We start from the raw sequence: 13,903 nt of genomic DNA on the forward strand, positions 1-13,903 counted from the left end.
TATTATATATATTATATGCATATATATATATATATATATATCTGAATCACTTTGCTGTACACCAGAAACTAACACAACATTGTAAATCAACTATACATCAATTTGTAAAAATGACTTATAAATGTTAAAATTTAACAAAGCTTGTCAGTGGGTACACAGGTGCTTCTAAAATCATTTGATGTACTTTTGGGTAGCCTTTAAGTATTTCATAATAAAAAAGTGTTTTAGTATCATAGGAACAAACCATTTCTCCTCTCAGTGGGGATATGTTCAATTTAACAGAAAAATCTTGAGGATTTATATAGATATAGATATATAAATATAGATATAGGTATAGATATATATCTACTGAGAATTCCTTAAGCACCTCTGGCCATCTGGTAGGATAAGAAAAACCTTTTTCAGCACACCTCAAGCCACCTTTCCAAGGCATACTGGTACTTCCAACCATGCTTCAAACATTGTAGTACCCAAAAGCTGCATATCTGATACCTTCATATAAAATAAAAATCTTCAAAAATCTCCCTGAATACTTCAAAAATAGGTTTTTAAAAAATGAATGAGCACTATACAACCCTGGTTCAACATCTCAATACACTACGGTACTACCTCGGCCTGTCCAAGGACAGCCTGGGCCAAAGACTTAACTTATTTACATGGTATTAATTGCAAAGCATCCCCTCCTTGAAGTGTATTTATGTTGTGAAGTGTTTTGGGGTGGAGACTGATATTCTCCAACCTTCAGGCAAGGGGCTAGAGAATCTATGTTGCAATGCAGAATTGTTAAATATATTTATGTTGTGTAAGGTACTCAATACAGTCATTTATTCAATATTTGATAGAGATACAATGGAGCTAAAACAGACAAGTTTCCTGCCCTCATGGGGTTTAGAGTCCTGGATAAACATTAATCCAAATTTAAACTATAACTATGGTATGTACCAGAAAAGAAAGGTTAGTGTTACATCTGAAGAATAGTAGGAGTTAGCGAGGTGAAGATGGTGGAAGTGAGCAGAGGAGAGAGCTCTCCAAGCAGAGGGAACAACAAAGGCAGGGTGGTGGGAGAAGGAAGGGAAGGTCTCCAAAGGCAGACCATGTAATAGGTCTTTAGAGTAAGAGCAAAAACCAACCATTGCAAGGTTTTAAAAGGTGAATGGGTTAAACATTGAGAAATCAAATTTACATTTTGAAAACTTCCCTGAGGCTGGCAGACTGGAGAAAGAATTAGAGACAGCTAGAATGGAAGAGAAGAGTCAAGTCAGGAGTGACTATCATCATCCAGGGTGGTGGCTTGGACTAGAACTGTGGTGGAAAAGATGGAGAGAAGTAGGCGGACTCATGAGAAATTTAAGAGGTCAAATGGACTAACGTTGATGGATTAGATACTGTGGGATGAGAAAGAGAGGTGTCATGGGTAACAGCTTGGTTTCTGGTTGCAGAACTGGATGGACGGTGGTCCCATTCATTGATATAAGAAATGCTCTACTCCAGCAGCCCCCCGACACCCTCCTCTACCCAGTTTGTCAGGAGCTAATGTCAAGTGTGATCACCCCACATCTGCTGTGGCACTCCTGAATTCTTCTTCCAGTTATAAAAACAAAACTTCACTTTTGCAGATCAATTTTGCAATGAAAGTCATTTTCATGGAATGACTTAAAAAATTAGTTAATAAATGGAATCTTTTATTTAACATCATGGTAACAATATAGTGCAACAGAATAATGCACTTCTTTAATGGTCTCAGGCAAATTAGGAAAGAAGAGAAGAGGATTTAACATGTAAACAATGCTGAATGAAAGCCAAATAACATCATAGCATGTTATAGAGACAAAGGTTTCACAGAATTTTTAATAGAGAACTGCATGGGAGAAGCTCAGTGTTCACAGAGTACACAGTGGTATAGGCATGTTATGATAAGTCATATCACATATTCACCTTATGAAGGAAAGAATTACACACTCCCCACCTTTGCAGTAGTAACCTCCTAAGTTCATTAGCAGTAGGGGTAGTAGTTAGAATTAAATGAAGAATTGCTTTTTAAAAAATGTTTACGAACTATTATATTGAGATGCACCATCAAATTGGCTCAACAAAATAACACATAGGTGTTCCAAAAACTAACTCTGTATTATAAAGAGGGAAAAAAATGACACTAATTATCTAATTTTAGTAAAAAAATATTATGCACTACATTAAATTAGTGTTGTGTTGATTCTGTAGTCTTGTACGTAATAATTTGTAAATTTATTTTAATTTTATAGTGGTATGAGAACTATAAAGGATATAAGGACTTTATACATGGTTTTATGAATATACATACTTAAGTAATATTATAATATAAATAATTTAGGTCAACATCAGGGGTTTAGGAGAATTGTTTCCCTTAAAAGAGGTCTGAGACTTATTCAAGTTTGAGAAACACAGGGCTATGAAATTACACCAAACTTCAGCTTGGTATATAAGACCTGTGATCTGGACCCACATTATACCACAGCTTCATTTCCTGTCACTCTCCTACTCAAATATGAGGTCCTGATAACACTGTAATTTCCATGTTTTTACTCTAGCTGTTCCCTCCACCCAGAACAATCATCTAAATCTACTCAGCTCAAATAACAAGCATCACAATTTATAGACAGGCCTTGGGATTTTACTCCTCCCAGAATGACAATTAAGAATTACTTACTCAAGCGAACAAAAGAATGCAGTTTGTCTAAGATCTCTAACGGTAAAATGTGCATGAGGGATTTTCCCACATTGTGAAGTATCATCTGGGTACCTGTCAGGTCACAGACAAGAGGCAACAGGTTCCCACTAAGCCGGAGAAGACAGAACCAATAGTCAAGCCAAGATGGAGACTTCTCACTAGAACAGGCCTAGACAAATTGGAAGAGTGGTCACTCCCAGTCATCCCCCAAAGCTTCTCAGGTGTGTTGCTTTATAAACACGGGCTTTTGATCAGAAGAAGAGATAAACAACTTTGGTCTACACTGGTGATAACCTTTGTGGCATGAATGTCAGTCCAGGAAAATTTAAAACTGATGCAGGCTGTCTGTACTTTTCACTCAAAATAATTCACTTATTGAATTCCATGAGGAAAAACTACATACTGTAAAAACACAAATTATATACGTTATCGATTGCAAGACCACCAATGAGAAAAATCAACATTGCCCTTCTACTAAAATGTTACTGTCTGAGCATATTTGAGAGGTAACAATACCAAAGAATGTTTTTAAATTCTCATCTTAAAATTAGATCTAGGTGGATAACACATGGCCGGCAGCTGGTAAGCCATTGATCTAAAGGAAAAGAAAGAAAAAAAAAGATTCCTCCTTGAGGCAGTCTAAGTTTATATTGCTCAGGGATTCAGAAACAGCTTGAAATTGGTATCTATTTACCTTTTATTTGTTTGTGGGTTCTTACAGTTCTAATCAAAATTTCAGGTTTAAAATACTTATCTAAAGAAAAAGCACTTATCTCATTTATTTTTAAAATTTCTTTCTTAAAAATTTATTTATTATTTATTTACTTATTATTTTTGGCTGCGTTGGGTCTTCGTTGCTGCTCACGGGTTTTCTCTAGTTGCAGCGAGCGGGGGCTACTCTTTGTTGCAGTGCACGGGCTTCTCATTGCAGTGGCTTCTCGTTGCGGAGCACCGGCTCCAGACGCGCGGGCTTCAGTAGTTGTGGCTCGTGGACTCTAGAGCGCAGGCTTAGTTGTTCCGCGGCATGTGGGATCTTCCCGGACCAGGGCTCGAACCCCTGTCCCCTACATTGGCAGGCAGATTCTTAACCACTGCGCCTCCAGGGAAGCCATATTTTTAAAAATTTCTTGATTTATTTATGCATATGCTGCAGCATTCTATATTCTATCTGTAGCAAGTCTAAGACAAAATTTTCAGGTTTTCTTTCTTCTAGATTTACGCTATTTACCTAAAGCAGTGTTTCACAAAAATATCCGTGGAGTACTAGTCCTGCAAGATATTCTGAGAAAAAGAAATTTCCAAAAGTCAACTACGTTTGGGAAATTATATACATGATATTCAAATCACATTAACATTTTAGTTAAATACTCTGAGAAATCCTACAGTAATAAAACCTGTTTCTCCTTGCTTAATTCAGCATTTCTCAGACTTCTTTGAACTTGAACAATGAAAAAACAGTTTTTCAGAAAAAGCATTGAATGGGCTTCCCTGGTGGCGCAGTGGTTAAGAATCCGCCTGCCAATGCAGGGGACACGGGTTCGAGCCCAGGTCTGGGAAGATCCCACATGCTGCAGAGCAACTAAGCCCATGTGACACAACTCCTGAGCCTGTACTCTAGAGCCCGTGAGTCACAACTACTGAAGCCCATGCACCTAGAGCCAGTGGTCTGCAACAAGAGAAGCCACCGCAATGAGAAACCTGCACACCGCAACGAAGAGTAGCCCCCGCTCACCACAACTACAGAAAGTCCGCACGCAGCAACGAAGACAAAACACAGCCAAAAATTAAAATAAATAAATAAATTTTGAAAAAAAGGAAAAGCATTGAACATCCTGTAGAACTAGTGTTCTGCAGAAAATGCTTTGAGAAATGCTGATCCAAAGGAATCTTTTAAAAAAGAAAAAATAAATAAACTTCCTGAAGGGGAAAGGATTCTCAAAAGATGAAGAGTGGTGCTAAGGAGAGTGGAGGGAGGGTCCTTGTCAGTATGCAGCTGAGTGAAGCTGAGAGAAAACACTTTTCTGCTCATGGGAACTGGGGTTAATTCAGTCTACTCAGACATTCTAAGTCCAGAAGATTCCATTCAGGCTGAAGCAACCTGAACAACCTTGACAGAGTGAAAATAACAACAACTACTCTTACTACCATTTTTAATGTTATTGCTGCTCCAATTCATTAGCTGCTGAGGATGGGATAGGCAACATACAAATATTATCTCAAACCACATAAAACTCCTGCATGACAGGTTTTATCCTCTCAATCTTAGAGAGGAGGAAACTGAGGCAGAGAGAGGGTGACATGATTCTAATAGAAATGGGATTTGTCCTTAGACCTTTCTTGCTGTCTCATACCAACTAGTCTGAAAAGCTTCTTCACTGAAGCAACCTCTCCCTTGGTTTTCCTAGCCACTGATGACACTCCCTGGGGCCTTCCCTAACAGAAATCATTCTAGAATAAAACAGGTTAAACAACTGATGACTTTGGCCCACTTTCCCATATGTCTGGTTTCCACCAGGAACCAAATATTTGCACATTCTAAATGTGACAAGACCTGTGATCACCTAGGCATGGCATGGTATTTTGAAATTATTTCCTAAGGCCCTTTAAGAATCGAACAATAAAATTAATCTTAACACTCAAAGGCAAACTTAAACACCAACCAAGGCCAAGCAGGTAACGTAAATGAGGGGAGCTGGTCAGGAATAAGACAATATTGGTGACAGAAACTGTGATGATCTAGAGAGAAATATTCTCCATCCAAAGGGCTTAACCACTTCTTAGCTTTGGCAGAAAGCATTGTTGTCAAGCAGAAATGTGAGCCCAGTACTGCTTGATCTTATTTTTCAAACAAAGCTAGAAACAGTTTTTACATGAAATCTCCCTATTTTTAAAATGTTGACAACTAACTAATTTCCTAAAAACACTAGCAGAGCCAAAAACAACATGAATTTGCAGGCTGATTGGTCATGACCTCATAAAGCAACTTCTACTGAAAACTCTGTGATCTCCCCTCTACCCTACCCCCTCCTCCAGTATACCTGGGTCTAAATTGCTTTTGACACATGCCAGAAAATCAAAAGTTAAGACTTGCCAGTACAGAAGTCATATTTAAAACCTCAGAGTCTGAAGTTTATTATATAAAAGGAGACGCCCCCCTGCAATTTTTTTGAAAGATGGCAGCAGGGTTAAAATAAGTACGTGTGCCACCTGAAGGCAATAGAGTCATTTTGTGCCTTTCCTATGGTGCATTATATGCCAGAGTGACTCTAAAGTATGAAGAAGCCATTAGCACTGCTCCAGTGATCAAATATTTTTTCTTCCTCCTCTCCAAACTGATTTGTCAGATTACTTTTGAAGACCAGGTTCAGGTCTAGTTAGGGCATGGGGTGAGGTAGTCCTCCATGATATTCTGTTGTCACTGGGGGTGCTCATTAGAGAGATGGCTAATGCTACCTGACACCTGAATTATTCAAAGCTAAGGCTTGAGGTGTGGCCTATGGTCTTTTAAGGTCAACGTTATCACTAAGTCCCCAGAGAAGAGCCAAGGAGAGGAAGATGGAAAGAGGTTGGCTCCATGGGGAAGGATTCCTCCTCTGCCTCATTCTCCACCTGCTGCTTCAAGGTAAGACGGGACAAGAGCACAGCATCTATATAACTTCTGGGAAACAGAGAAATCAGGCTAACTTTTATTTCTAGACAGTCAATGACTGGGTGTTCATTTTGGTAAAAATGGAAACTCATGACACTGACAGCTTTGTGGCTCTTTCTAGGGTCCTAAACAGTTAGTTGACACCTCTCTTAATCTATTTCTCCACTCCCCATACATCTATGGGCCTCTTCCCTTTCCCCATGTCATTCTCTTTCCAGGCATATAATCTAACCCACAGTTTCTGGGTATCGACTGACATGGAGAAGAAGAAAATTCTTTCTCAGTTCCCTTAAGCAAATGAAAAGAAAGATGCCAAGGGGAAGGAGGTAGAAGAGATCTGTTGTGAAAGAGGGAAACTTTTTCAGTACAATTTTCCCAGTCTAGAGTAATTTCTTGTTCATTATTGAGAATAAGCAATGAGGGATAGGACAACATCAGAGACAGATAAAAACAGACTTGACCAGAAGATGTTACCACGTACATTCTCTGTTTCTGCCCCACAAAGTATGACAAGAAAAGGTTTGGGTATAAGATGGGTATCAAGGAACTCTTTTTAAGATAGTCTCAGTGGTGATGAGTCCTGAGTTTTAGAAGAGAACAATTACAGCACAAAGCAAGGACACAATATATACCATTAAACTGAAAACTGAGTTCCTTCTTTAAGGAGTTCCTTCCTTAAGGTCCCACAGATTGCTCACTACCTACCTGATTATTTCTCTCATCATTAATTCATGACCATCTATGCCCTGTTCATATAGTGAGGAGGAGAACTGTGATTGCAAAATCTGCCACTGACATTCACCCAAATGGCTCAAGGACAAAGGTTTGTGGTGAGATTGTTAAGAACACAACAGGACACTAAAAAGTGGTGGTCAGGACTGAGTTTGCATATACATTTAGACAAGTTTTGCATAGAGAGACAGATGATGGAATTGAGGATGGAGCCCTGACTCAGCTCACCTCATCAACTTCCACCATTTGCCTACCAGCTCAGCCCAAGCTCCCTGGTCCAGGAAGGAGGAGTCCAGACATTTCTCCCATGACCCCTGTTGTCGCTCTGTGCAGAAACACTTCCCAGACCCCAGTGCTCGCACTCCTTTCACAGTCTCTGCTCTCTACAGGAAGAGGAGACAATTTCACCATCACTTGCTCAGGATTCGACCAGCATGGGGTGGATCCCTCTGTCTTCCAAGCAGTGTTTGACAGAAAGGCCTTCTGTCCAGTCACCAACTTCAGCATCCCAACTCATGTCCACATCTCCTTCACCCTGTCTGCCATCCTGGAAGTAGTAAGTGGTGAACAGTGGGTTCCCTGACTGGATTTTGTAAAATTAAAAGCTCAGTCTATGGGGTAGGGAGGAATGACGGGGAATGCTACAACGACATCTCTGCAGGTAAAAGCTCTCCCTTTTTGGGAATACGCCACAAGAAACATGATCCCAATGGACTCTCATACTGGCGCTTTCACTTGCATTTCTCATGTACCCTGGATTATATGACCTACCATTTTTAGTGGCTTATGAAAAATATCATAATTGCCACACAGAACAGCCTTGGAAATGACTAAGAGGTGGGTGGTGGCACTGGACCTGACTTCATAAAATTAATGATCCTGGATGAAAATTGTTTTTCCAGGATACACATCTTCAACTGATGACATCATTCCTGTGGCTAAATGTGGTAAGATAGACTCAGTTTCCCCTTTGTTATGGTACCTCTTTTTTTCCACTCCAGGGTCCAAGTTCACAGATTAAAATGGATAAAGCTGAGAATACCCACAAATTAGACAAATTCATACAGAACCAGCCAATAATGAAAACACAAAACTTCCTGATTATTCTGCCAGTTTAAGGAGGGCAGAGATGGGGCTCAGGGAGCAAGTGGCATAAACCAAGGTCATGGAAGCCAATATTTAAGTGGCTCCAACAGAGAGAATCCAAAGCCAAGCTCAAGGTCTCCCTTGAGACCACTGAGGGAGAAGTGGAAGAAAGTAAAACTTTGTCAGTGACATTGTGACAGCTGTCACCAGAGAGAGGGTGGGAGAGTAAAGAAATGAGTAAGAAAAGAAATGCAAAGTGCAAGAGACAGAGGAAGACTAAGACCAGTTCCCACCCCCTGTTTGTCCCACACCATGGTTTCCTCTAGATCTGGTACAATCCATTCCTTAGGTGGAACCCAGTGGAATGTGGGGGCATCAGGAAGCTGAGCGTGGCAACTGAGAACCTGTGGCTTCCAGATATCTTCATCGAGGAGTTGTGAGTATCGGGGCTGAAAAGAGCAAGAAGGAGACCATATCTCCAGGGAAGAGCATGAGTAACCAATAGGGGCCACACCAAGACTCACCTTAGAAAGCAGTAGCGTCTGAAATCCCCAAAACATGGCAATAGGTGGAAGGGGGAGGTCAGATGAGGGGGCTGGAGCACAGGATTGGGTGACGTGAGAGAGGAAGAAGGCCAAGTCTGATGGGGAACCCACAGCACTCACCTCCCTGTCCTTCTCACACACAGCATGGACATGGATCAGACCCCTCCAGGTCTCATGGCTTATGTCAACAGTGATGATCACATCGAATACAGTAAACCAATGCAGGTGACCAGCATCTGCAACCTGGACATCTACTTCCCCTTTGATGAACAGAACGGCACCCTCACCTCCAGCTCTTTCATCTACACAGGTGAGTGAGGCTCACATGTTGAGAACTAGAGAAAGGGTTTGGGAAGAAGAGGATAGAAAGCTGGGAACAGTGAGGGAATCTCACCGAAAGGGGTGTGAAAGCTAAGTGGTAAGGAATCCAACAGTCTGGGCAAAGGGGTTGGGAGTGCTGGGGGAAGCTGAGTCGCCTGGATCTCCTTTGCAGTGCAGAACATGGTGTTGGGCATGGAGCAGGACATGCAGGAGATTTTGAAAACATCACAGAACGTCGTTTGGAGCAAGGGGGAATGGGCACTTCAGGCTATCCATCAAAGAATGATGAAGATGGCTGTGGGCACCAATGAGTATGACCAAATCATCTTCTATGTGAGCTCAGGGGCCCTGGATGAGATCTTCTCCTTAGATGCATAGCTTATGTCCTCCACCAGAATGCAAGCTCTCCCACGAGAAAATAAGCTCCACAGGGACAGAAATTGTTATCACTTTTTTCACTGATAAACCTCCAGTACCTAAAACAGTACCTGGCACTCAGTAAATATTGATTGAATGGATCCTCCCCGAGGAAGAAACAAAGATCCCACGGCAGTGATTTATAGTGAGCATGACCCTCTGCCCTCTGTCAGGGCTATCAGAACTTTTTGGAGGGCAGGAATTTTTATATTTATTTTTTAAAAGAGGTGGTGGAAAAGTTATGAAACACAATCTTAGGGATATTATGATTCCAAATCCTGGTGACCCCAAAATGTCTGCTCTGTCTTGTTTTCCCTCCCCCTGGTTTTAAATGTCCACCAGCAAAGTCACTAGAGATTAGACCTTGATGAGGAAAGCAAGCAGAAATACAACACACACAATACCTAAGAATCTGGTCCCTCAATTCTGCTAAGAGCACATTGGTAGTAATAAAAATTTAGGTGGAGAAAGTTGAACTTTGGGCCAAGAAGGAATGAGATACATTTCAATGGTAAGCAGCATGGTAGAATCAAACCATGGAAAGGCAGTGTGGTGATTAAGATGGCTTTGCTGGAGAGGCAGGACAGAGAAAGGGACTTGAGGTAATGTTTCCTTAACTAGAAAGTAAGGAGCAAATCTCAACTCTTGCTTTTAACTGGCTTGGAAGCCTCCCAGGCTTCTCCTCAGTTGCCTCCCTCACCTCTCCTCACCAGGTGGCCATCAGGCGCAGGCCCAGCCTCTACGTCATAAGCCTCCTGGTGCCCAGTAGCTTTCTGATAGCCATTGACGCCCTCAGCCTCTACCTGCTGGCAGAAAGTGAGAACCGCGCCCCATTCAAGATGACACTCTTGCTGGGCTACAACGTCTTCCTGCTCATGACGTTGAATGACTTACTCCCTGCCAATGGCACCCCTCCTCATCAGTATGGCCCCTCCCTCCATCAGGAGAAGAAACGCAAGGTGGAGGGTGGAGTGGGGAGAGGAACAAATGAAACCAGGTCAGAGTAAAAAGAGATCCTGCAAATGAGCCCTCAGGGAAAAGAGAAAACAGGAAGTCCCTGGCTGGTGCCTCTGGCCCTCAGGCAGGCCCAGCTTCCCTCCAGGGGTCTACTTTGCCCTGTGCCTGTCACTGATGGTGGTCCACCTGCTGGAGACCATCCTCATCACCTACCTGCTGCATCTGGCCACCACCCAGCCCCCACCCAGGCCTCGCCGCCTCCGTTCCCTGCTTCTACACTGCACCAGCCCAAGGAAACGCTGCCCCGCTGCGCCCCAGAAGCGAACACGGGCCTGAGCCTCAGCCCTGCCCACCTGCCTGGTGAGGGAAATCAGCACTGCCCACGCGTCCTCTCCCATCGCCTCCCCTTCTCTGCTCCCACCTCCTTCCTGCCCCCACAACCCCCCAGCTGACCTTGGCAGCCCACAGCTGAGTCTCTGTCTCTCCGTAGGTATGAAGGAGCCCGTGGAGCTGATGGGGAAGGTGCCAGGTCCCAGAGAGGCAGAGCTAAATGGGTGCCCTGGGTCAGCGAGGGCCCAGCAGGAAGATGAGGTCAGAAGCAGCATTTGGTCAGTCTGTGGATGCAGTTCAGCCACATGATGGACACCCTGCCTTTCCGCCTCTCCCTGCTCTTCCTGGCCCCTCCATTGTCACAGTCATCGTCCTCTGGAACACCTAGGCAGATGCCCATCTGCAAGCTCCAGGCGAGAGCTTCTCTTGCCTCCAGGAACCAGCCAGGCTCTCATCCCTGTCCAAATCCCACCTTACAGACCTGGCAACCACCTTGTTTTCAACCCAGCCCTTCTGTTCAGTTTCAGACCAGACCTGAATGGTCTCCTAAGCTCTCCTGAGTCAGGTCCTTGCTCCTGCGTGCCATCAGCTCCCCTCAGCCCTCCCACGAATCCTGCCTGCCTGGCTCCTCAGGATTCAGGTTCTTGGAATACTCCCTTGATCGAATCTCCTCCGATAACCCCTTTGCAGAAAGCACTGGCTCTTCTCTGCAGTATATTATAGTTTCAAAACCCTTGAGGTTGAGAGTCTTCTTGCAGAAACTTCTCATTACCAAAGTAAGGATTTTCTTGTTTGTTTGTTTGTTTTTTAAGTCTATTAGACAACATGTGAAGGTGGGGAGAGGGGAGAGAAGAGGCCAAAATCTATTACAAGGAATTATAATGAAATAGGGATTAACCTCCTAAATCCAGTTATCCCAGATTTAAGCTTCAGAAATTAATAAGGTGCCAGAACCAGGCATCTCTTGTTTAAAGAGTGAAGCCTTTTGTCACAGCCTGACATATGACTCATTCATCATTTAACACGTAGAGTGTTAACATAATCCCGAATTCTGCTGTCTGTGTTGCAATTAGAGTTGATCCGTCCCTAATCATGCTAAGAAAAGAACACTGGGTCAAAGAGAGCACGTTTGAAAATGGCATTTGCTTTACTTGGGAGTAACACAAATGCCTCCATATGAACTGGAAAATTCCCCTTCCTGGCACTTGCCTTATCATTTTGAAAGTCTTTGTCTCTTGGCCCATTATTTCCAATAGCTTCTTGGGGAAAGTGGAGACCCCACTGTATCACTGAACACCAGAGCTGTGGCATGATTTGCTGGACACCAGGTTCAGAAAAGCACAGATTCGAGAGCAACTTAGTTACAACTTGAACACAATCTTTCATTTTTAGCAACCATTTCTTTTCCTTTCTTTAGTTTATTCTACTACTGTCTATCTGAAGCCTAAATTTCCCAGGTTATAACAGGCTAGGAGTAAAAAGAAAGTCACAATATTGTTCACTAAAGTATATTTCCTTGGTTCCTCCTCTCCACTGCTCTTCCTCAAGCTCCTTTGGCTTCTTCTGGTCACTGGTGGCAAGGTCACCAAAGGGTGGCAAGGCAGCCAATGTCCACTAGAAGTGCTGCTGCTGGTGGTGGTGTGGGCCTGAGGTCCCATCCCAATGTTCGCTGCAGGAGCTTCTGCCCTCTGAGAGCCCAGGCCACTGGAAGGTTGAACCCACAGTGCTGATGTTCCCACTGGATGCTGAGTCACCAGGACCAGCTGTAACTTGCTCTTTCCTTGCAATCCCCTTCTGCTGGGACTCAGGCAGAAGTCCATGGGAATCTGGGCATACTGAGGCAGAAATACACTGCTATACTCTGAATGGCTCCTTTCACTCAGGCTCCTGGTCTTCCAATTAAACTTGTGCCCCTTAACTCTCCTTTTTCTCTGCTTTTTTTTTTTTTTTTTTTTTTAATTTCAGGAAGGTCTTTGGCTCTTCAGTTTCTAGAACCTTGTTAAACGCTCCCTTCACCATCACCAGCCCTCCAGGCATGTCAAAGATCTAGCTAAGGTTAAATCAGGAGCCCTGACATTCAGCTAAATAAATGAGCATGTCTGTTATTATTTTGGATATCTGTTATTATTTTGGCAGTTCCTCAACTCACAGCTTTCTACAAAGTGGGCCTTTAGAAAGGACACAGTATAGGTATAATAATAACCAACACTTATTAAGTTATTAATATGTGACAGGCACTTTTCTAAGTGCTTTATATGAATAAGCACATTTAATCCTCATGGTAATCCTATGAAGCAGGAACTATAGATCCACACCTACCTTGGAGCCAAATGTGGAATTTTTCAGATTTTAAAAAGGTAACAATCATGCATGTACTATATGTTACTAACACCCCAAGTCAGCTATGGAGTAGCACCCTCTAATCAAACACAATTAATATTTCTGCAGTGAAATCTATGAATATTCATACTCGGTAGCAAAAATGAAACTACAGACAGACTCACAACTGTTCATGACAGGCTTTGCCACCAAATAATTTATGAAAAATAATTTGGTTTTCAAAGCCCTTTAGGTTTTAAAACTGTGGCTTTGTATTATTATCCCCATTTTATATATTCAAATAAATGAAATGAAATAAATGAGAAAATGAAGCACAGAGAAGTGCAGTGATGGCCACTGAGCTGTCTCCCAAGTTTCCACAGCTAGTCAGGTGACACAGCTGCAATTTGAACCGAGGAAGCTGGCTCAAGACACGGGACTCAGCCTCTGCCACATGACCCTCCAGACCAAGGATGAAACCAGACAGGTTCTCCAGGAGTCCCAGGTTGAGACATCAATCGACTTCAAGTCTTTTTTTTTTCTTTAAATTTATTTATTTGGCTGCACCGGGTTTGCATTGTGGCATGCGGGATCTTCATTGCAGCATGCAGGATCTTAGTTGAGGCATGCAGGAACTTTAGTTGCGGCATGTGGACTCTTCAGTTGCGGCATGTGGGATCTAGTTCCCTGACCAGGGATTGAACCCAGGCCCCCTGCACTGCGAGCACGGAGTCAGCCACTGAACCACCAGGGAAGCCCCAACTTCATGTCTTCATCAGCTAACACTATAGCAGAATTAAAACAGGAAGAGCAAGTCTCTGATCAGGGTCCCTAAGACAA

The 13,903-nt window shown here is 42.9% G+C and overlaps 1 pseudogene; it reads left to right on the forward strand.

Moving 5' to 3' along the window:
- Positions 1-6,262: 6,262 nt before the first annotated feature.
- On the forward strand, positions 6,263-11,132 carry LOC131757237 (5-hydroxytryptamine receptor 3C-like; annotated as a pseudogene).
- Positions 11,133-13,903: the final 2,771 nt, after the last annotated feature.

This window comes from Kogia breviceps, chromosome 5 (genome assembly GCF_026419965.1).
Source record: "Kogia breviceps isolate mKogBre1 chromosome 5, mKogBre1 haplotype 1, whole genome shotgun sequence".
Classification (NCBI taxonomy): domain Eukaryota; kingdom Metazoa; phylum Chordata; class Mammalia; order Artiodactyla; family Physeteridae; genus Kogia; species Kogia breviceps.